The following is a 25410-nucleotide window of genomic DNA, read 5'->3' as shown; positions in this document are numbered from 1 at the left end:
TTCACGCTCCTTAAGCCTTTCCAATCTCACTTCCCGTTTCGTCGAAAAACTGCAATTGGTCAAGTTTACCAATTGTAAGCTATGAATACCAAAGTTTCTACCTAAGGCATATTTGGCTACCGAAATTTCGGCAGCACTTCCCCTATACATATAGCACCCCGAGAATTTAACTCGGCTATAAATCATCAACAACAACCCAAACGACAACATCAATATCAACAATGAATCATTAAAAACGCAAATATCCTTCAACTAGTCATTTTTCTCACTAGTTGACATAATCTTCAATTCAACCCAAATTTCAACTAAGATCAATAATTTCATAATCAACAACCATCATGATCATCACCATATAGTTCTAGAAACATTTCATATCGTTTTCCTTAAGATATACACTCGATATACATGATATACAATCTTCCGCCAAAATCATAACTTATGCAAAACATCAAATCTTTGGCATACAACTTCATGACAAGTTTCCAACTTCCAAATTCATCAATGGTCATCACAACTAACAACCAAACAACTTCATTTCCTTAATGTCGGAAAAATCATACTAAAACGACATAAGTTTCTACATTCCAATTCAATACAAACTTATATCATTCTAACTTCATTTACATATCAAGCATTACAACAACACTCCAATACTCTAAACAAACTTAATCCATTTCATTCCCAAGTCAAATATACCACACGGCCATATGCTATTTTTCTTCATTCAATCAAATTTATTCCACTTTCATTCTCAACATAAATTCCATCACATTCACAACTAGAATACAACATGAATTCTATACATTTTTGGCTATACAACATGCATATACACACGGCTACAAGTCATATACCAAACCCACATTGCAAACTTCCATTTCTTCATACAATCAACACATTTCCATAAACTACAACACAATCAAAACTTCATAACACAAATAAAAGGTAGAAATTCTTACCTTTTCTTCAAGTTTTCTTCACTTGGATATATGATCACTTTGGTGAATTGGATGCTCCCCACTCCAAACCAACTATACCAAGTTACAAAGGAACCTTAACTTAGTAGGAAAATCACAAAAGAAAAATTTTTGGAACAAGATTTTGGATAGCTATTTTCCCATGGCCAAACCCGAAACCCCCCTTTTTTTTCTCTTGTTCTTGACTTCTTTCTTGCTTATTTTTTTTCTAAGTCTCTTAATGCCTTAAGTCTTCTAATGTCTATCATTTAAAGACCTGGTCACATGACCAAGCACATGACCAAGTAATGGGCTTGGATCATGGCCTTAAGTTAATTAATCCATGGAAATTTAGTACAATTTTTTTTGGGCTTGGGCCAAGGCCATCATGGCCGGCCACCCCTAATCTTTTGGGCCTCAATTTGCTTCTTATTTTACAAGCCCAATAACTTGTGGATCGGATTTTGTAATTCCCGAAACTAATTTCCAAAATTCCAAAATTACCCTTAACCTTGTCCCACACTTTCATGACTCTATTCTTTCATGCATAACTCCTATGTTCAACAAAATATCAAATTGATCTTATATCTCAAGAATCCAATGTAATTCAAGTCTTTCCAAACGTGTGAAAACACGGGTCATAACATCCTCCCCCCCTTTAGAACATTCGTCCTCGAATGTAAAATTAATTTTATAGGGTTGGAAATTACTTTGGGGGAGTTCATGCTTACAAACAACACATAGGACATACGATTGACATTGAAATGAAATTAAGCAGGATTTAAGGTTACCTGTGGGCATTGGGAACAATTGAGGATATTTTTTCTTCATTTCCTCTTCTGCCTCCCATGTCATTTCTTCCCTATTATCGTTCCGCCACAGGACCTTAATAGAGGCTACATCTTTATTCCGGAGCCTCCTTACCCGACGATCCAAAATAGATACGGGCTGCTCCTCGTACGATAGTTGCTCCGTCACCTGAAAATCATCAGCAGGAAATATTCTGGAAGGGTCACCGACGCATTTACGAAGCATAGAGACGTGAAATACCGGATATACCGCTTCCAAATCAGATGGCAAATCTAGCTCATAGGCGACATTTCCAGCTTTCCGAACAATCTGATAAGGCCCAATATAACGCGGACTGAGCTTACCCTTTCTGCCGAACCGCATCACGCCTTTCATAGGCGATACCTTCAGAAATACCCAATCGCCTACCTGAAACTCCAACGGTCGACGCCGTTTATCCGCGTATGATTTCTGTCGACTCTGGGCTGCCAACAGTCGCTCTCGAATAAGTTTCACCTTGTCCACGGCCTGCTGGACCATATCTGGACCAATCAACTCTGTCTCGCCAATATCAAACCAGCCGATCGGCGATCTGCACTTCCTGCCATATAAAGCCTCATACGGAGCCATCTGGATGCTGGAATGGTAACTGTTATTATATGCAAACTCAATCAACGGCAGGTGATCATCCCAGCTGCCTCTGAAATCAATAACGCAGGCCCGCAACATATCCCCCAGCGTCTGTATAGTGCGCTCGGCCTGCCCGTCGCTCTGAGGATGAAATGCGGTGCTCAGACTCACCTGAGTCCCTAGTCCCTCTTGAAAAGATCTCCAGAAATGTGCCGTAAACTGGGCGCCTCTGTCAGAAATAATAGATAGAGGAACTCCGTGAAGCTTCACAATCTCTCTAATATAGAGCCTGGCATAATCCTCGGCGGAATAAGTAGTCCTGACGGGAAGAAAGTGGGCTGATTTCGTCAGCCTATCAACAACGACCCAGATGGAATCATACTTCCGTGGAGTGCGAGGAAAACCTGTAATGAAGTCCATATTAATAACCTCCCACTTCCAAGTCGGGATTTCCATCTCCTGCAACAGTCCACCCGGCTTCTGATGCTCAATCTTGACCTGCTGACAATTAGGGCACTGAGCGACGAACTCTGCAACATCCCGCTTCATACCGTCCCACCAGTATAAGCATCGGAGATCATGGTACATCTTCGTAGACCCAGGATGGACCAAGTAGCGAGCATAATGTGCCTCGCTCATAACCTGCTGCCGAAGGCCTGCAATATCCGGTACACACAACCTGCCTTTGTATAACATAGTGCCGTCCGGTGAAAACTCGAACGGAGTCCTCTCCTTATCATAGGCTGTGTCCCTGTACCGAGCTAAGACAGGATCCTCGAACTGATGCCGCTTAATATCGTCCCTGATGGATGACTCAGAAACCCCTCGAACAGAAATCTGGGTATCTCCAGAATCGGCCAGACGAACCCCGAGACTAGCCAACTGCTGAACATCATGGGCTATCTCTCTCCTGTCTGGCTGTAAATCGGCTAAACTGCCCATAGACTTCCGACTGAGCGCGTCTGCAACAACATTAGCCTTGCCCGGATGATACAGAATATCTACATCATAATCTTTCAGAAGCTCCAGCCACCTCCGCTGCCGCAAATTAAGCTCTCTCTGTCTGAAAATATACTGGAGACTCTTATGATCAGTATAGATATCCACATGAACGCCATATAAATAGTGTCTCCATATCTTCAGAGCATGAATCACCGCTGCGAGCTCCAGATCGTGGGTAGGATAATTCTTCTCATGCTTTTTGAGCTGCCGGGAAGCATACGCTATAACTCTGTCGTGCTGCATCAATACACAGCCTAACCCCATGCCAGAAGCGTCACAATAAATAACATACCCGTCCGGTCCCTCTGGAAGAGTCAAAACTGGGGCTGTTGTTAGGCCCCGTGTTTTCGTACAATTGGAAATCGAGAAATAATTATGACTAGGGTGTTAGAAGGATATAAATTAATTTGTGAGAATATGACTATGTTGGTTATGGAATCTTTTATGCTAAGACCTCGGGGAAGGCCGAGGATAAATTTGGAATTTCGGAAATTAGTTTCGGGAATTACGAATCGGGACATTTCAAGAATTGGGCCAAAGATATTACAACTCAATGAAGCCCAAAAAGAACAAAGGGGGCCGGCCATGTCTTTAAGGCCCAAGCCATTTTAAAGGGTCATGTGCTATGCACATGACCCCTAAAAGGATATATATTAAGGAATACTTAGTATTATCCAAGAAACAAATCACAAAATCAAGAACTCACCATCAAAAGGGGTTCGGCCGAAGTGCAAAAAGGAAAGAAGAGAAAAATTCCAAGCTTGTGTGGTGATTCAAAAATCTTGGTTTCTACATATTTGTGAAGCACTCAAGACGCTCTCCGACGTGGTATAATTAGTTTGGCACGGGGACGACGTTTTCGACAAGTCGGGGTTTCAAGAAAAGGTGAGAATTCTTACTCTTTTATGTTATAGAATTGATGTGAATGTGTTAAGCATTGGGAGTAGATGGAGATCCCGTAATTTTAACGTAAATAGAAAGTCGTGGGTTTGTGTGTGTAGTGTGTTTGGCCTTGAGTTATGGAAGAAAGAAATGACTTGAATTGATCTTGTTTAAGTTGGCATAATGTGTTGTTGTGATCCTTATATCGTAAATGATTGATTGTTGAATTAAATTGGCGGTGGAAAACGAATTTGGATGTTATCGGAAAGTGTATAACCTTGGTATCTTTATGTATATCAATGTATATTTTGGGTACTAGAGACTTTAGATATGACTTTATAATGATATTGATGAATTCGGAATGAAACGACGTTAGTTAGAATGTTCGTTGTGAATTTTAGTGTTTTGAAGAATTATGGAAATAAATTGATTTTGGTGCAATTTCGTGTATGGCTTAGATTGAATTTGGAATGTGTTTGACTAGTGTTGGATGGTTAAATGAATACAATTATGTGAATATAGAAGTGAGATTTTGAAAGTTGAATGGAAAGTTGCCAACGTTAGAAGTCATGTAGAACTTTAAAGCTAGAATGGTTTGATTGTTGTTTGGTTTGGTTGTTGATGTGTGGGCTGTTGTGGTTGGTTAATTTGAGCCGAGCTACGCCTCGGGGATGTTAGATTTATAGGGGAAATGCTGCCGAAATTTCGGTAGGCAAATATGGAGTTAAAGGCATTTTTGAGCCTAAGGATCTCATTTGGTAACTTTGACCATTTGTAGATTTTTGACGAAACGGGACGGGACATTTGGAGGAGCTTACGACATCTGAGAGGTATGTAAAGCTTCCCAATTCTTTATTTGGCATATCTTAGTGTGTTAGTTGAATATGAGACCTTCCGGAGCATTTCTGCTCCTCGAAACCCGACCCACAGGAAAGTTACTATTCATTCAATTCGATTGAAGCCTAAAGGCTCCCTTTTGGCTAGAATGCCATCATTCGTCCGAAACCTATCGAAATGTGGTCGGGTAACCTAGAAATGATTATGTATGACCCTTGGCATATAACTGCTCATAAAAATATGTTCGCCACCTCACTTCGACTCGCGGTGGGTCCGCTACCCCCAAAATGCCCGAATTGCCCTTCGGGCCATCTTTGAGAACAGAGTTGAACGTACCACTTCTGATCTTTGGAACATCCTTCCACGGGGTATGTTTGGACTATTCGATGCACTAATCCATGTCTTGAACTATATAGACCATTTTGGAATCGTTTTGCAAAATGAAACCTTATGTCGACTAAATATTCGACTATTTTGTAATAGGATATGATTTATGAGTTTACTTTGTTTTGAAACACTATTTTGAAATACGATTTGCATTTGTTTGCTCACGACTCCGCTCGTGCCTTATCATGACTTCGTTCACCGGTTCCCGGGCCGGTTTTGATTCGTGCGCTGTATGATAAATTCGGCTGTATGCTGTTTTACGGTTCCCGAGGCTTCGCCATAGGGCCCGGTTCCGTTTGGAGTTATGCTGTGATATGGCTCGGGATGCGATACGCTCACCGATGATTATGATTATGTTCGGGGATGTACGGAGATTTGAAACCTTCTGGTGTTATGCTGTGTGTGGCGTCAGCGTCGGAGTGGCGACCACGTTCCTAAGCGTTTGCATGATTTCATTTGCATAGTATATACGTATATGATTTCGATACAGATTTTGACATACCAGTTTGTACCCCACTTTGACATTTGATTTGCTTTCGGTTTTTGATCCATAATTCTGTACTCCGTGCTTTACATGCTCAGTACATATTTCGTACTGACCCCCTCTCCTCGGGGGCTGCGTTTTATGCCCGCAGGTGCAGACATCGGTGATCCTCCGCAGTAGGCTTCACTTCTTGCTTTTCGGAGTACTCTTACTTGGTCCGGAGTCCACTTTTGGTACAGACTCCTCTACTCTGTATATATTTTGTATATTTGACAGTTTGGGTACGGCGGGGCCCTGTCTCGCCATATGTTATGTTTTGAATTCGTAGAGGCCTGTAGTCATCTTTGTGGGGCGAGGGTCCTATGTGTATGTTGTCTGGTTTTGCTTTCGGGTCTTAAAGCGGTCTGTTTGATATGATGGCCCCGAATGGCCCTTTTGTATATATTTGTATTTTGACCGGCGATGTCTATTCCGCCGCTTTGTTTGAGTTTGATTTGATATGACCACTTAAGACATATACTTGATATAAATTATGTTCGATATGATTTCGAAAAATTATGAAATAAGTTTGGATTTGAAAATGAACGTGCGATTCGGTTTGGGTACCCAGGTAGGGTGCCAGTCGCGGCCCATGGGGCTGGGTCGTGACAAAAGTGGTATCAGAGCGGTTTGTCCTCGGAATGTCTACAGGCCGTGTCTCGTAGAGTCTTGTTTATCGATGTGCTGTGCACCACGTCTATAAGCAGGAAGCTACAGGGCATTTAGGATGTTACTTTTTTTTGTATTCTTAGATCGTGCGATAGAGCTGTGCTATTAGGATGATTTTGATCTGACTCGCCTTCGTGTTTGCAGTGATGCCTCCGAAGAAGGCAACGGCAGCCCAGAAGGGCAAGGCGAGGATTGGGGAGACTAGCCAGGCACAGCGAGCTACCCGGGCTCGTGTATATGATTTGCCTGAGGATGTGCCACAGTCTGAGGGGTCTGCTACACCCCCACTAGTACAGCCTGGAGCAGGACCTTCAGCAGCTCCAGAGGTCCGTGTACCCGCACCTGAGACTCCAGCTCCTCAGCCAGGGGCGGAGGATCGGACCCTGAGAGAGGCTGTGCAGTTGCTGACTACGCTGGTAGCAGGGCAGGCTCGCAGACGCGGGCGGAGGGATGATGATGATGATGACAGGCGGGACAGCCTGCGAGTTCGGGAGTTTCTGCTAAGTGGGCCTCCAGAGTTCTTCGGGTCTAAGCCCGACGAGGACCCCCACGACTTTATTCGGGGGATGCGACGCTCACTGGACTTGGTCAGGGCTTCAGAGACCGAGTCGGTTGAGCTGGCTTCGCACCGGCTTCGAGATGTGGCTACCCACTGGTACGAGACTTAGGAATTGTCTAGGGGAGAGGGTGCCCCTCCAGCCACTTGGGATCAGTTTGTGACAGCATTCACCCGCCACTTTTTGCCCCCAGAGTTACGGCGGGCACGGGCTGATCGATTCTTACGTCTGCAGCAGAGGGGTCGGAGTGTTCGCGAGTATAGCCTTGAGTTTGATTCTCTGGCCCGATATGCACCGGCCGTGGTAGCAGATATGTCCGATCGGATGCACTGCTATGTTATGGGATTGGACCGGTATTTGGTAGACAGCTGTATGGCCGGGTCACTGCAGACAGACATGGATATTTCCCGGCTTCAGGCCTATGCGATGGGTATGGAGGACCGTCGCAGATCTGATCCTGCTGGCAGAGATCGAGACAGGAGACCGCCCAAGAGGGCTAGATCCGCGGGCTATTCAGGTGATTCTCGAGGCGGACAGCCTCAGCAGCAGCCGCAGTCTGATAGATATTTTCCTCCTTCCGGCCGGGGTACTCAGTCAGGTAGCCGGAGATTCGACAGTACGGGACCGTCTGGGGCCGGTCAGAGCTCCAGAGCGGCAGGATCGCAGGTATCCAGGGGTCCCAGTCAGGCCAGACCACCTAGACCCCGTTGTCCACATTGCGGGAAGTCTCATCCCGGGGAGTGTTACCGAGCGACGGGAGCTTGCTTCTCTTGCGGTGGTCAGGGCCACTTTATGAGAGACTGCCCATTGGCCAGTGGTTCGGGTAATGCGGCTCAGCAGATAGGGTCAGCCGCCGGTTCTTCCTCTGTTCCATCTGTTGCACGCCCTGGAGGGCGGGGTATTCCAGCACCGGCAGGGCGCGGTCGAGGCCGCGGTGGCGCTTCAGGTTCTAGCGGTCCCTCGAACCGCATATATGCTTTGGCCAGCCGCCAGGATCAGGAGGCTTCGCCAAATGTCGTCACAGGTACATTACTGGTTTTCTCCAGATCTGTATATGCATTGATTGACCCTGGCTCTACTTTATCATATATTTCCCCGCTCGTTGCTAGTAAGATTGGGATAGTGTCTGAGCCTATAGAGCCATTTGAGGTAGCTACGCCAGTTGGGGATTTTATTATAGCGAGGCAGGTCTATAGGGATTGTTCTGTGGCTATTTATGATCGTAGCACTAAGGCTGATTTGGTAGAGTTAGACATGCTCGAGTTTGACGTCATTATGGGTATGGACTGGTTGTCTTCCTGTTATGCTAATGTCGACTGCCAGAAAAAGGTAGTCCGTTTTCAGTTTCCAGGGGAACCAGTCATAGAGTGGTTCGGATCTACTGCATCGCCGAGGGGTAAGTTTATTTCATACCTCAAGGCTAAGAAGATGATTCAGAAGGGTTATATCTATCATTTGGTTCGTGTGCATGATACTGCCGCGGAGGTACCTACCCTTCAGTCTGTCCCGGTCGTCAGTGAGTTTCCAGATGTTTTTCCTGACGAGCTTCCTGGCCTTCCGCCGGAGCGGGAGATTGATTTTTCTATTGAGTTGATGCCGGATTGTTAGGCCCCGTGTTTTCGCACAATTGGAAATCGAGAAATAACTATGACTCGGGTGTTAAAAGGACATAAATTAATTTTTGAGAATATGACTATGTTGGTTGTGTAATCTTTAATGCTAAGACCTCGGGGAGGGCCGAGGATAAATTTGGAATTTCGGAAATTAGTTTCGGGAATTACAAAACGGGACTTTTTAAGCATTGGGCCAAGAAACCAAAAATGCTATTGAGGCCCAACAATGGAAGAGGGGATCCGGCCATGTCATTGGCCCAAACCCATTTTTAAAAGGGTCATGTGCTATGCACATGACCCCTAAATAGATATATATGAGAGTACACTTAGTTGTATTCAAAAAAACAAAATCACAAGTCAAGAACACCCAAAAGGGCATTCGGCCGAACCACTTAGGAGAAAGAAAAGAAAATTCCCAAGTTTGATTAGTGACCAAAAATCCAAAGTTTTCACATATTTGTGAAGTACTCAAGACACTCTCCGAAGTGGTATAATTAGTTTAGCACGGGGACGACGTTTTCGACAAGTCGGGGTTTCAAGAAAAGGTATGAATTCTTACCCTTTTATGTTATAGAATTGCTATGAATGTGTTAAGGATGGGAAGTAGACGAGAATCCCGTAATTTAGACGTAAATAGAAAGTCGTGGGTGTGTGTTTGTAGTGTGTTTGGCCGTGAGCCATAGATAGGGAAATTGGTGTGAATTAATCTTGTTTAAGTTGGTAGAATGTGTTGTTGTGGCCCTTATATCGTAAATGATTAATTGGTGAATGAAATTGGCATTGAAAAATGATTTTGAATATTATCGGAAAGCGTATACCTTCGGTATCTTTATGTATATCAATGTATATCTTGGGTGTTATAGACTTTAGATATGAATCTATATCGATGTTGATGAATTCGGAATGAAACGACGTGAGTTAGAATGTTCGTAGTGCATTTTAGATGTTTTGAAGAATTTGGGAAAATAATGGATTTTTATGCAATTTCGTGTATGGCATGGTTGTAATTAGAATGGGATTATACAAGTTTGAATGTGGGAATGCATACCATTATGTAGATATAGAATTGGAGTTGTGAAGGTTTGAATGAAAAGTTGCCAACTTAAGAAATCATGTAAAACTTTGAAACTAGAATGGTGTTATTGTTGTTTGTTTTGGTTGTTGATATGTGGGCTGTTGTAGTGGATGAAATAGGAGCCGAGCTATGCCTCGGGGATGTTAGATTTATAGGGGAAGTGCTGCCGAAATTTCGGTAGGCAATTATGGAGTTAAAGGCATTTCAAAGCCTAAGGATCTCATTTGGTAACTTTGACCATTTGCAGATTTTTGACGAAACGGGACGAGACATTTGGAAGAGCTTACGACGTCTGTGAGGTATGTAAAGCTTCCCAATTCTTTATTTGGCATATCTTAGTGTGTTAGTTGAATATGAGACCTTCCGGAGTATTTCTGCTCCTCGAAACCCGATCCACAGAAAAGTTACTATTCATTCAATTCTATTGAAGCTTAAGGGCTCCAATTTGGCTAGAATGCCACTATTCGTCCGAGACCTATCGAAATGTGGTCGGGTAACCTAGAAATGATTATGTATGACCCTTGGCATATAACTGCTCATAAAGATATGTTCGTCACCTCATTTCAACTCGAGGTGGGTCCGCTACCCCAAAGATGCCCGATTTGCCCTTCGGGCCACCTTTGAGAACAAGTTGAACGTACTACTTCTGATCTTTGGAACATCCTCCTACGGGGTATGTTTGGACTATTCGATGCGCTAATCTATGTTCTGCACTATATGGACCATTTTGGAAACGTTTTGCAAAATGAAACTTTATGTCGGCTAAGTACTCGACTACTTGTATTGTAAAATGACTTATGAGTTCACTTTGCTTTGAAAGACTATTTTGAAATACGATTTGCATTTGTTTGCTCACGACTCCGCTCGTGCCTTAGTATGACTTCGTTCACCGGTTCCCGGGCCGGTTTTGATTCGTGCGCTGTATGATAAATTCGGCAGTATGCTGTGTTACGGTTCCCGAGGCTTCGCCATAGGGCCCGGTTCCGTTTGGAGTTATGCTGTGATATGGCTCGGGATGCGATACGCTCACCGATGATTATGATTATGTTCGGGGATGTACGGAGATTTGAAACCTTCTGGTGTTATGCTGTGTGTGGCGCCAGCGTCGGAGTGGCGACCACGTTCTTAAGCGTTTGCATGATTTTACTTGCATAATATATATGTATATGATTTCGATACAGACTTTGACATCTGATTTGCTTTCGATTTTGATTCATATTTCTGTACTCCGTGCTTTACATACTCAGTACATATTCCGTACTGACCCCCTCTCTCCGGGGGCTGCGTTTTATGCCCGCAGGTGCAGATTCCGGTGATCTTCCGCAGTAGGCTTCACCTATTTCTTTCTCGGAGTACTCTTGCTAGATCCGGAGTCCACTCTTGGTACAGACTCCTCCACTTTGTATATACTTTGTACATTTGACGGTTTGGGTACGGCGGGGCCCTGTCTCGCCATATGTTATGTTTTGAATTCGTAGAGGCCTGTAGTCATCTGTGTGGGGCGAGGGTCCTATGTGTATGTTGTCTGATTTTGTTTTCGGGTCTTAAAGCGGTCTGTTTGATATGATGGCCCCAAATGGCCCTTCTGTATATATTTGCATTTTGACCGGCGATGCCTATTTCCGCCGCTTTGTTTGAGTTTGATTTGTTACGACCGCTTAAGACGTATTTTCGATATAAATTATGTTTGATATAAAATTTGAAAAATTCTGAAATAAGTTTGGATTCGGAAATGAATATGCGATTTGGTCTGGGTACCCAGGTAGGGTGCCAGTCGCGGCCCACGGGGCTGGGTCGTGACAAAAGTGGTATCAGAGCGGTTTGTCCTCGGAATGTCTACAGGCCGTGTCTCGTAGAGTCTTGTTTATCGATGTGTTGTGCACCACATCTATAAACGGGAAGCTACAGGGCATTTAGGACGTTACTTTCTTTGTAATCTTAGATCGTGCGATAGAGCTGAGCTATTAGGATTATTTTGGTCTGACTCGCCCTTGTGTTTGCAGTGATGCCTCCGAAGAAGGCTACGGCGGCCCAGAAGGGTAAGGCGAGGATTGGAGAGACTAGCCAGGCACAGCGAGCTACCCGGGCTCGTGTTTATGATTTGCCTGAGGATGTGCCACAGTCTGAGGGGTCTGCTACACCCCCACCAGTACAGCCTGGAGTAGGACCTTCAGCAGCTCCAGAGGTCCGTGTACCCGCACCTGAGACTCCAGCTCCTCAGCCAGGGGCGGAGGATCGGACCTTGAGGGAGGCTGTACAGTTGCTGACTACGTTGGTAGCAGGGCAGGCTCGCAGACGCGGGCGGAGGGACGATGATGACGATGACAGGCGGGACAGCCTGAGAGTTCGGGAGTTTCTGCTATGTGGCCCTCCAGAGTTCTTCGGGTCTAAGCCCGACGAGGACCCCCACGACTTTATTCGGGGGATGCGACGCTCACTGGACTTGGTCAGGGCTTCAGAGACTGAGTCAGTTGAGCTGGCTTCGCACCGGCTTCGAGATGTGGCTACCCACTGGTACGAGACTTGGGAGCTGTCTAGAGGAGAGGGTGCCCCTCCAGCCACTTGGGATCAGTTTGTGACAGCATTCACCCGCCACTTTTTGCCACCAGAGTTACGGCGGGCACGAGCTGATCGATTTCTACGCCTGCAGCAGAGGGGTCGGAGTGTTCGAGAGTATAGTCTTGAGTTTGATTCTCTGGCCCGATATGCACCGGCCGTGGTAGCAGACATGTCCGATCGGATGCACCGCTATGTTATGGGATTGGACCGGTATTTGGTAGACAGCTGTATGGCCGTGTCACTGCAGACAGACATGGATATTTCCCGGCTTCAGGCCTATGCGATGGGTATGGAGGACCGTCGCAGATCTGATCCTGCTGGCAGAGATAGAGACAGGAGGCCGCCCAAGAGGGCTAGATCCGCGGGTTATTCAGGGGATTCTCGAGGCGGACAGCCTCAGCAGCAGCAGCCGTCTGACAGATATCTTCCTTCTTCCGGCCGGGGTACTCAGTCAGGCAGCCGGAGATTCGACAGTACGGGACCGTCTGGGGCCGGTCAGAGCTCCAGAGTGGCAGGTTCGCAGGTATCCAGGGGTTCCAGTCAGGCCAGACCACCTAGACCCCGTTGTCCACATTGCGGGAAGTCTCATCCCGGGGAGTGTTACCGAGCGACGGGAGCTTGTTTTACTTGTGGTGGTCAGGGCCACTTTATGAGAGACTGCCCATTGGCCAGTGGTTCGGGTAATGCGGCTCAGCAGACAGGGTCAGCCGCCGGTTCTTCCTCTGTTCCATCTGTTGCACGCCCTGGAGGGCGGGGTATTCCAGCACCGACAGGACGCGGTCGAGGCCGTGGTGGCGCTTCAGGATCTAGCGGTCCCTCGAACCGCATATATGCTTTGGCCAGCCGCCAGGATCAGGAGGCTTCGCCAAACGTTGTCACAGGTACATTACTGGTTTTCTCCAGATCTGTATATGCATTGATTGACCCTGGCTCTACTTTATCATATATTTCCCCGCTCGTTGCTAGTAAGATTGGGATCGTGTCTGAGCCTATAGAGCCATTCGAGGTAGCTACGCCAGTTGGGGATTTTATTATAGCGAGGCAGGTCTATAGGGATTGTTCTGTGACCATTTATGATCGTAGCACTAAGGCTGATTTGGTAGAATTAGACATGTTCGAGTTTGACGTCATTATGGGTATGGACTGGTTGTCTTCCTGCTATGCTAATGTCGACTGCCAACAAAAGGTGGTCCGTTTTCAGTTTCCAGGAGAACCAGTCATAGAGTGGTTCGGATCTACTGCATCGCCGAGGGGTAAGTTTATTTCATACCTCAAGGCTAAGAAGATGATCCAGAAGGGTTATATCTATCATTTGGTTCGTGTGCACGATACTGCAGCGGAGGTACCTACCTTTCAGTCTGTCCCGGTCGTCAGTGAGTTTCCAGATGTTTTTCCTGACGAGCTTCCTGGCCTTCCGCCGGAGCGGGAGATTGATTTTTCTATTGAGTTGATGCCGGATACGCAGCCTATATCTATTCCTCCCTACAGGATGGCACCAGCTGAGTTGAAGGAGTTGAAGGAGCAGCTGAAAGATTTGCTGGATAAGGGTTTTATCAGGCCCAGCACGTCACCCTGGGGAGCGCCGGTATTATTTGTCAGAAAGAAGGATGGGTCGTTGCGGATGTGTATTGACTACCGGCAACTGAATAAGGTGACTATTAAGAATAAATATCCCCTTCCCCGGATTGATGACTTGTTTGATCAGCTGCAGGGTGCTAGACACTTCTCCAAGATAGATCTGCGCTCAGGCTATCACCAGGTGCGAGTACGGGAGTCTGATATCCCGAAGACTGCTTTCAGGACCCGGTACGGGCATTATGAGTTCAGAGTTATGTCTTTCGGGCTGACTAATGCTCCAGCGGTGTTTATGGATCTGATGAACCGGGTATTTCGGCCTTTTCTGGATATGTTTGTTATTGTATTTATTGATGATATTCTGATTTACTCGCGATCAGCCGAGGAGCATTCAGATCATTTGAGAACGGTACTTGGCATCCTCCGTCAGCAGAAGTTATATGCTAAATTCTCTAAGTGTGAGTTCTGGTTGACTTCTGTGGCATTCTTGGGCCATATTGTCGGCGCAGATGGTATTCGGGTTGACACGCAGAAGATTGAGGCTGTGCAGAATTGGCCCAGGCCTACTACACCGACAGAGGTGCGTAGTTTTCTTGGATTGGCTGGGTATTACCGCAGGTTCGTGGAGGATTTCTCTTCTATTTCAGCACCATTGACGAGGCTTACCCAGAAAGCAGCAAAATTCCAGTGGACAGATGCTTGCGAGCGCAGCTTTCAGATGCTGAAGGAGAGATTGATTACAGCACCAGTTTTGGCTCTTCCAGAGGGAGCTGACGGGTATGTTGTCTATTGTGACGCCTCTGGTATTGGGATAGGATGTGTATTGATGCAGCACGGTCGAGTCATAGCCTATGCTTCCCGGCAGCTCAGACCGCACGAGAAAAACTATCCCACTCATGATCTTGAGTTGGCCGCGGTGATTCATGCTCTGAAGATTTGGCGGCATTATTTATATGGGGTCCATGTTGATATCTATACGGACCATAAAAGTCTCCAGTATATTTTCAGACAGAAGGAACTAAATTTGCGGCAGCGGAGATGGCTTGAGTTACTAAAGGACTACGACGTTGATATTCTGTACCATCCGGGGAAAGCCAACGTGGTAGCTGATGCGCTTAGCCGCAAGTCCGTGGGCAGTCTGGCTGATGTTCCACCTGATAAGAGAGATTTGGTTCGTGATATTCATCAGCTGGCCAGCCTCGGAGTTCGTTTGGTGGATTCTGGAGATTCTGGGATTTCTGTTCGTCCAGTTGCTGAGTCATCTATTATTCAGGAGGTAAAGCAGCGCCAGTTTGAGGATCCTCTTTTGATTCAGTACCGGGATGCGGCCCTTAATAGGACAAAGACCCAGTTTGAGATCTCGCCTGAAGGGGTACTATTGTACGACGGCAGATTCTGTGTACCGGACGTTGCGGGCTTACGACGGCAGATTATGGGCGAGGCACATTGTGCCCGGTATTCTGTTCATCCTGGTTCCACTAAGATGTATCGGGATCTTCGGTGTTTGTATTGGTGGGACGGCATGAAGAAAGACGTTGCTGAATTTGTTAGTCAATGCCCGAACTGTCAGCAAGTCAAGGTCGAACATCAGAAGCCCGGTGGGTTGCTACAGGAGATGGAGATTCCAGCCTGGAAATGGGAGATGATTAATATGGACTTCATTGTTGGGTTATTGTGGACAGGCTGACGAAATCAGCCCATTTCCTTCCGGTCCGGACTACTTATTCGGCTGAGGACTATGCCAGATTGTATATCAGAGAGATAGTCAGACTTCACGGAGTCCCGATATCTATTATTACTGACCGAGGTACCCAGTTTACAGCAAATTTCTGGAGGTCATTTCAGGAGGGATTAGGGACTCAGGTGAGTCTCAGTACAGCTTTTCACCCTCAGTCCGACGGGCAGGCCGAGCGCACTATTCAGACGCTCGAAGATATGTTGCGGGCCTGCGTTATTGATTTTAGGGGCAGCTGGGATGATCATTTGCCGCTTATTGAGTTTGCCTATAACAACAGTTATCACTCCAGCATACAGATGGCTCCGTACGAGGCCCTTTATGGCAGGAGATGCAGGTCTCCTATTGGCTGGTTTGACGTGGGCGAGACTAAGTTGATTGGGCCAGATGTGATCCAGGAGGCTGTAGATAAGGTAAAGCTTATTCGGGATCGACTATTAGCTGCTCAGAGTCGACAGAAAGCTTATGCAGATAGACGACGTCGACCGTTAGAGTTCCGGATTGGCGACTGGGTATTCCTGAAGGTGTCGCCCATGAAGGGTGTCATGAGATTCGGTAAAAAGGGTAAGTTGAGCCCCCGGTACATTGGACCGTATCAGATCGTGCGAAAGATAGGCGAGGTCGCCTATGAGCTAGACTTACCATCCGACTTGGAGGCCGTACACCCAGTGTTTCATGTGTCTATGTTGCGGAAATGTATTGGTGATCCTGCCAGGATATTCCCAGTAGATGACATACAGGTGACGGAGCAGTTATCTTATGACGAGCAGCCTATATCTATTCTGGATCGACAGGTGCGGAGACTACGCACTAAAGAAGTGCCCTCCGTCAAAGTCCTATGGCGCAACAATAATCGGGAGGAGATGACTTGGGAGGCGGAGGACGAGATGAAGAAGAAATATCCCCACTTGTTTCCGACATCCGCAGGTAATCTAATTTCCTTTTTTTTCAGTTTGTTGTGTCGATTGCTAAAATAAATTACGTATGTCATTATTAAAAGGGACACCCCTACCTTGATCATAAGACCTTATAAGATTAATCTAACATTCGAGGACGAATGTTCTTAAGGGGGGGAGAATGTTAGGCCCCGTGTTTTCGCACAATTGGAAATCGAGAAATAACTATGACTCGGGTGTTAAAAGGACATAAATTAATTTTTGAGAATATGACTATGTTGGTTGTGTAATCTTTAATGCTAAGACCTCGGGGAGGGCCGAGGATAAATTTGGAATTTCGGAAATTAGTTTCGGGAATTACAAAACGGGACTTTTTAAGCATTGGGCCAAGAAACCAAAAATGCTATTGAGGCCCAACAATGGAAGAGGGGATCCGGCCATGTCATTGGCCCAAACCCATTTTTAAAAGGGTCATGTGCTATGCACATGACCCCTAAATAGATATATATGAGAGTACACTTAGTTGTATTCAAAAAAACAAAATCACAAGTCAAGAACACCCAAAAGGGCATTCGGCCGAACCACTTAGGAGAAAGAAAAGAAAATTCCCAAGTTTGATTAGTGACCAAAAATCCAAAGTTTTCACATATTTGTGAAGTACTCAAGACACTCTCCGAAGTGGTATAATTAGTTTAGCACGGGGACGACGTTTTCGACAAGTCGGGGTTTCAAGAAAAGGTATGAATTCTTACCCTTTTATGTTATAGAATTGCTATGAATGTGTTAAGGATGGGAAGTAGACGAGAATCCCGTAATTTAGACGTAAATAGAAAGTCGTGGGTGTGTGTTTGTAGTGTGTTTGGCCGTGAGCCATAGATAGGGAAATTGGTGTGAATTAATCTTGTTTAAGTTGGTAGAATGTGTTGTTGTGGCCCTTATATCGTAAATGATTAATTGGTGAATGAAATTGGCATTGAAAAATGATTTTGAATATTATCGGAAAGCGTATACCTTCGGTATCTTTATGTATATCAATGTATATCTTGGGTGTTATAGACTTTAGATATGAATCTATATCGATGTTGATGAATTCGGAATGAAACGACGTGAGTTAGAATGTTCGTAGTGCATTTTAGATGTTTTGAAGAATTTGGGAAAATAATGGATTTTTATGCAATTTCGTGTATGGCATGGTTGTAATTAGAATGGGATTATACAAGTTTGAATGTGGGAATGCATACCATTATGTAGATATAGAATTGGAGTTGTGAAGGTTTGAATGAAAAGTTGCCAACTTAAGAAATCATGTAAAACTTTGAAACTAGAATGGTGTTATTGTTGTTTGTTTTGGTTGTTGATATGTGGGCTGTTGTAGTGGATGAAATAGGAGCCGAGCTATGCCTCGGGGATGTTAGATTTATAGGGGAAGTGCTGCCGAAATTTCGGTAGGCAATTATGGAGTTAAAGGCATTTCAAAGCCTAAGGATCTCATTTGGTAACTTTGACCATTTGCAGATTTTTGACGAAACGGGACGAGACATTTGGAAGAGCTTACGACGTCTGTGAGGTATGTAAAGCTTCCCAATTCTTTATTTGGCATATCTTAGTGTGTTAGTTGAATATGAGACCTTCCGGAGTATTTCTGCTCCTCGAAACCCGATCCACAGAAAAGTTACTATTCATTCAATTCTATTGAAGCTTAAGGGCTCCAATTTGGCTAGAATGCCACTATTCGTCCGAGACCTATCGAAATGTGGTCGGGTAACCTAGAAATGATTATGTATGACCCTTGGCATATAACTGCTCATAAAGATATGTTCGTCACCTCATTTCAACTCGAGGTGGGTCCGCTACCCCAAAGATGCCCGATTTGCCCTTCGGGCCACCTTTGAGAACAAGTTGAACGTACTACTTCTGATCTTTGGAACATCCTCCTACGGGGTATGTTTGGACTATTCGATGCGCTAATCTATGTTCTGCACTATATGGACCATTTTGGAAACGTTTTGCAAAATGAAACTTTATGTCGGCTAAGTACTCGACTACTTGTATTGTAAAATGACTTATGAGTTCACTTTGCTTTGAAAGACTATTTTGAAATACGATTTGCATTTGTTTGCTCACGACTCCGCTCGTGCCTTAGTATGACTTCGTTCACCGGTTCCCGGGCCGGTTTTGATTCGTGCGCTGTATGATAAATTCGGCAGTATGCTGTGTTACGGTTCCCGAGGCTTCGCCATAGGGCCCGGTTCCGTTTGGAGTTATGCTGTGATATGGCTCGGGATGCGATACGCTCACCGATGATTATGATTATGTTCGGGGATGTACGGAGATTTGAAACCTTCTGGTGTTATGCTGTGTGTGGCGCCAGCGTCGGAGTGGCGACCACGTTCTTAAGCGTTTGCATGATTTTACTTGCATAATATATATGTATATGATTTCGATACAGACTTTGACATCTGATTTGCTTTCGATTTTGATTCATATTTCTGTACTCCGTGCTTTACATACTCAGTACATATTCCGTACTGACCCCCTCTCTCCGGGGGCTGCGTTTTATGCCCGCAGGTGCAGATTCCGGTGATCTTCCGCAGTAGGCTTCACCTATTTCTTTCTCGGAGTACTCTTGCTAGATCCGGAGTCCACTCTTGGTACAGACTCCTCCACTTTGTATATACTTTGTACATTTGACGGTTTGGGTACGGCGGGGCCCTGTCTCGCCATATGTTATGTTTTGAATTCGTAGAGGCCTGTAGTCATCTGTGTGGGGCGAGGGTCCTATGTGTATGTTGTCTGATTTTGTTTTCGGGTCTTAAAGCGGTCTGTTTGATATGATGGCCCCAAATGGCCCTTCTGTATATATTTGCATTTTGACCGGCGATGCCTATTTCCGCCGCTTTGTTTGAGTTTGATTTGTTACGACCGCTTAAGACGTATTTTCGATATAAATTATGTTTGATATAAAATTTGAAAAATTCTGAAATAAGTTTGGATTCGGAAATGAATATGCGATTTGGTCTGGGTACCCAGGTAGGGTGCCAGTCGCGGCCCACGGGGCTGGGTCGTGACACGGATACGCAGCCTATATCTATTCCTCCCTACAGGATGGCACCAGCTGAGTTGAAGGAGTTGAAGGAGCAGCTGAAAGATTTGCTGGATAAGGGTTTTATCAGGCCCAGCACATCACCCTGGGGAGCGCCGGTATTGTTTGTCAGAAAGAAGGATGGGTCGTTGCGGATGTGTATTGACTACCGGCAGCTGAATAGGGTGACTATTAAGAATAAATATCCCCTTCCCCGGATTGATGACTTGTTTGATCAGCTGCAGGGTGCTAGGCACTTCTCCAAGATAGATCTGCGCTCAGGTTATCATCAGGTGCGAGTACGGGAGTCAGATATCCCGAAGACTGCTTTCAGGACTCGGTACGGGCATTATGAGTTCAGAGTTATGTCTTTCGGGCTGACTAATGCTCCAGCAGTATTTATGGATCTGATGAACCGGGTATTTCGGCCTTTCCTGGATATGTTTGTTATTGTGTTTATTGATGATATCCTGATTTACTCGCGATCAGCCGAGGAGCATTCAGATCATTTGAGGACGGTACTTGGCATCCTCCGTCAGCAGAAGTTATATGCTAAATTCTCTAAGTGTGAGTTCTGGTTGACTTCTGTGGCATTCTTTGGCCATATTGTCGGCGCAGATGGTATTCGGGTCGACACGCAGAAGATTGAGGCCGTGCAGAATTGGCCCAGGCCTACTACACCGACAGAGGTGCGTAGTTTTCTTGGATTGGCTGGGTATTACCGCAGGTTCGTGGAGGATTTCTCTTCTATTTCAGCACCACTGACGAGGCTTACCCAGAAAGCAGCAAATTCCAGTGGTCGGATGCCTGCGAGCGCAGCTTTCAGATGCTGAAGGAGAGATTGATTACAGCGCCAGTTTTGGCTCTTCCAGAGGGGTCTGATGGGTATGTTGTATATTGTGACGCCTCTGGTATTGGGATCGGATGTGTATTGATGCAGCACGGTCGAGTTATAGCCTATGCTTCCCGGCAGCTCAGACCGCACGAGAAGAACTATCCCACTCATGATCTTGAGTTGGCCGCGGTGATTCATGCTTTGAAGATTTGGCGGCATTATTTATATGGGGTCCATGTGGATATCTATACGGATCATAAGAGCCTTCAGTATATTTTTAAGCAGAAGGAGCTAAACTTGCGGCAGCGGAGGTGGCTGGAGCTACTAAAGGATTACGACGTTGATATTCTGTACCATCCAGGGAAAGCCAATGTGGTAGCTGATGCGCTTAGCCGCAAGTTCGTGGGCAGTCTGGCTGATGTTCCACCTGATAAGAGAGATTTGGTTCGTGATATTCATCAGCTGGCCAGCCTCGGAGTTCGTTTGGTGGATTCTGGAGATTCTGGGATTTCTGTTCGTCCAGTTGCTGAGTCATCTATTATTCAGGAGGTAAAGCAGCGCCAGTTTGAGGATCCTCTTTTGATTCAGTACAGAGATGTGTCCCTTAATAAAGCAAAGACTCAGTTTGAGATCTCGCCTGACGGAGTATTATTATATGACGGCAGATTCTGTGTACCGGACGTTGCGGGCTTACGGCGGCAGATTATGGGCGAGGCCCATAATGCACGGTATTCTGTTCATCCTGGTTCCACTAAAATGTATCGGGACCTCAGGTGTTTGTATTGGTGGGACGGCATGAAGAAAGATATTGCTGAGTTTGTTAGTCAGTGCCCGAACTGCCAGCAAGTTAAGATCGAGCATCAGAAGCCCGGTGGATTATTGCAGGAGATGGAAATTCCAGCCTGGAAATGGGAGATGATTAATATGGATTTTGTTGTTGGATTACCGCGCACTCCACGCAGGTACGACTCTATCTGGGTTGTTGTTGATAGGCTGACGAAATCAGCCCATTTCCTTCCGGTTCGGACTACTTATTCGGCTGAGGACTATGCCAGATTGTATATCAGAGAGATAGTCAGACTTCACGGAGTCCCGATATCTATTATTACTGACCGAGGTGCTCAGTTTACAGCAAATTTCTGGAGGTCATTTCAGGAGGGATTAGGGACTCAGGTGAGTCTCAGTACAGCTTTTCACCCTCAGTCCGACGGGCAGGCCGAGCGCACTATTCAGACGCTCGAAGATATGTTGCGGGCCTGCGTTATTGATTTCAGGGGCAGCTGGGATGATCATTTGCCGCTTATAGAGTTTGCCTACAATAACAGTTATCACTCCAGCATTCAGATGGCCCCGTATGAGGCCCTTTATGGCAGGAGATGCAGATCTCCTATTGGCTGGTTTGACGTGGGCGAGACTAAGCTGATTGGGCCGGATGTGATCCAGGAGGCTGTAGATAAGGTGAAGCTTATTCGGGAGCGACTGTTAGCTGCTCAGAGTCGGCAGAAAGCTTATGCCGATAAACGGCGTCGACCGCTGGAGTTCCAGGTTGGCGACTGGGTATTCCTGAAGGTGTCGCCTATGAAGGGCGTTATGAGATTTGGCAGGAAGGGTAAGCTGAGTCCGCGGTACATCGGGCCTTACCAGATTGTTCGGAGGATAGGCGCAGTCGCCTACGAGCTAGACTTGCCATCCGATTTGGAGTCCGTGCACCCGGTGTTTCATGTGTCTATGCTGCGGAAATGTATTGGTGACCCTTCCAGGATATTCCCAGTAGATGATCTACAGGTGTCGGGGCAGCTATCTTATGAAACGACGTTAGTTAGAATGTTCGTTGTGAATTTTAGTGTTTTGAAGAATTATGGAAATAAATTGATTTTGGTGCAATTTCGTGTATGGCTTAGATTGAATTTGGAATGTGTTTGACTAGTGTTGGATGGTTAAATGAATACAATTATGTGAATATAGAAGTGAGATTTTGAAAGTTGAATGGAAAGTTGCCAACGTTAGAAGTCATGTAGAACTTTAAAGCTAGAATGGTTTGATTGTTGTTTGGTTTGGTTGTTGATGTGTGGGCTGTTGTGGTTGGTTAATTTGAGCTGAGCTACGCCTCGGGGATGTTAGATTTATAGGGGAAATGCTGCCGAAATTTCGGTAGGCAAATATGGAGTTAAAGGCATTTTTGAGCCTAAGGATCTCATTTGGTAACTTTGACCATTTGCAGATTTTTGACGAAACGGGACGGGACTTTTGGAGGAGCTTACGACATCTGAGAGGTATGTAAAGCTTCCCAATTCTTTATTTGGCATATCTTAGTGTGTTAGTTGAATATGAGACCTTCCGGAGCATTTCTGCTCCTCGAAACCCGACCCACAGGAAAGTTACTATTCATTCAATTCGATTGAAGCCTAAAGGCTCCCTTTTGGCTAGAATGCCATCATTCGTCCGAAACCTATCGAAATGTGGTCGGGTAACCTAGAAATGATTATGTATGACCCTTGGCATATAACTGCTCATAAAAATATGTTCGCCACCTCACTTCGACTCGCGGTGGGTCCGCTACCCCCAAAATGCCCGAATTGCCCTTCGGGCCATCTTTGAGAACAGAGTTGAACGTACCACTTCTGATCTTTGGAACATCCTTCCACGGGGTATGTTTGGACTATTCGATGCACTAATCCATGTCTTGAACTATATAGACCATTTTGGAATCGTTTTGCAAAATGAAACCTTATGTCGACTAAATATTCGACTATTTTGTAATAGGATATGATTTATGAGTTTACTTTGTTTTGAAACACTATTTTGAAATACGATTTGCATTTGTTTGCTCACGACTCCGCTCGTGCCTTATCATGACTTCGTTCACCGGTTCCCGGGCCGGTTTTGATTCGTGCGCTGTATGATAAATTCGGCTGTATGCTGTGTTACGGTTCCCGAGGCTTCGCCATAGGGCCCGGTTCCGTTTGGAGTTATGCTGTGATATGGCTTGGGATGCGATACGCTCACCGATGATTATGATTATGTTCGGGGATGTACGGAGATTTGAAACCTTCTGGTGTTATGCTGTGTGTGGCGTCAGCGTCGGAGTGGCGACCACGTTCCTAAGCGTTTGCATGATTTCATTTGCATAGTATATACGTATATGATTTCGATACAGATTTTGACATACCAGTTTGTACCCCACTTTGACATTTGATTTGCTTTCGGTTTTTGATCCATAATTCTGTACTCCGTGCTTTACATGCTCAGTACATATTTCGTACTGACCCCCTCTCCTCGGGGGCTGCGTTTTATGCCCGCAGGTGCAGACATCGGTGATCCTCCGCAGTAGGCTTCACTTCTTGCTTTTCGGAGTACTCTTACTTGGTCCGGAGTCCACTTTTGGTACAGACTCCTCTACTCTGTATATATTTTGTATATTTGACAGTTTGGGTACGGCGGGGCCCTGTCTCGCCATATGTTATGTTTTGAATTCGTAGAGGCCTGTAGTCATCTTTGTGGGGCGAGGGTCCTATGTGTATGTTGTCTGGTTTTGCTTTCGGGTCTTAAAGCGGTCTGTTTGATATGATGGCCCCGAATGGCCCTTTTGTATATATTTGTATTTTGACCGGCGATGTCTATTCCGCCGCTTTGTTTGAGTTTGATTTGATATGACCACTTAAGACATATACTTGATATAAATTATGTTCGATATGATTTCGAAAAATTATGAAATAAGTTTGGATTTGAAAATGAACGTGCGATTCGGTTTGGGTACCCAGGTAGGGTGCCAGTCGCGGCCCATGGGGCTGGGTCGTGACAGCTGTAGTCAGCTTCTCCTTCAGCAACTGGAAGCTCCGTTCACAAGCGTCAGACCACTGGAACTTAGCTCCCTTCTGAGTCAGCCTTGTCAAAGGCGCTGAAATCGAAGCAAACTTCTCCACAAACCTCCTGTAATAACCTGCTAACCCCAGGAAACTGCGTACCTCTGTGGGCGTCGTAGGTCTGGGCCAATTATTCACGACCTTAATCTTCTGTGTGTCCACTCGGACACCATCAGCTGCAATAATATGCCCCAAGAAGGCCACTGAAGACAGCCAGAATTCGCACTTAGAAAATTTCGCATATAACTTCTGATGCCGGAGTACCCCTAATACCGATCTCAGATGATCTGCGTGCTCCGCCTCAGACCGAGAATAAACCAGGATATCATCAATGAATACAATTACAAACATATCCAAGAATGGCCTGAATACCCGGTTCATCAAATCCATGAATACTGCGGGAGCATTTGTCAGCCCAAAAGACATAACCCTGAACTCGTAGTGCCCATATCGGGTCCGGAAAGCTGTCTTAGGGATATCGGCCTCTCGTACTCGCACCTGGTGGTAACCGGATCGAAGATCTACCTTCGAAAAACACTTAGCGCCCTGCAGCTGATCAAACAAATCATCAATCCTGGGGAGGGGTATTTATTCTTTATAGTTACCTTATTCAGCTGCCGATAATCAATACACATACGCAGCGACCCGTCTTTCTTACGCACAAATAATACCGGGGCTCCCCAAGGCGAAGTACTGGGTCTGATGAAGCCCTTATCCAACAAATCTTTCAGCTGCTCCTTCAACTCCTTTAACTCTGCAGGCGCCATTCTATACGGAGGAATAGAGATAGGCTGAGTGTCTGGGAGTAAGTCAATAGAGAAGTCTATCTCCCGCTCTGGAGGAAGACCTGGAAGCTCGTCGGGAAAAACATCTGGAAACTCATTAATCACGGGGACTGACTGAAGTGTCGGCGTCTCGGCGTCCAAGTCTTGCACCCGAACCAGATGA

The sequence above is a fragment of the Lycium barbarum genome, unplaced genomic scaffold, assembly GCF_019175385.1.
Source record: "Lycium barbarum isolate Lr01 unplaced genomic scaffold, ASM1917538v2 unchr_scaffold_01, whole genome shotgun sequence".
Lineage (NCBI taxonomy): Eukaryota > Viridiplantae > Streptophyta > Magnoliopsida > Solanales > Solanaceae > Lycium > Lycium barbarum.
The sequence above is the reverse complement of the archived record's forward strand: the minus strand, read 5'-3'. Positions refer to the sequence as shown.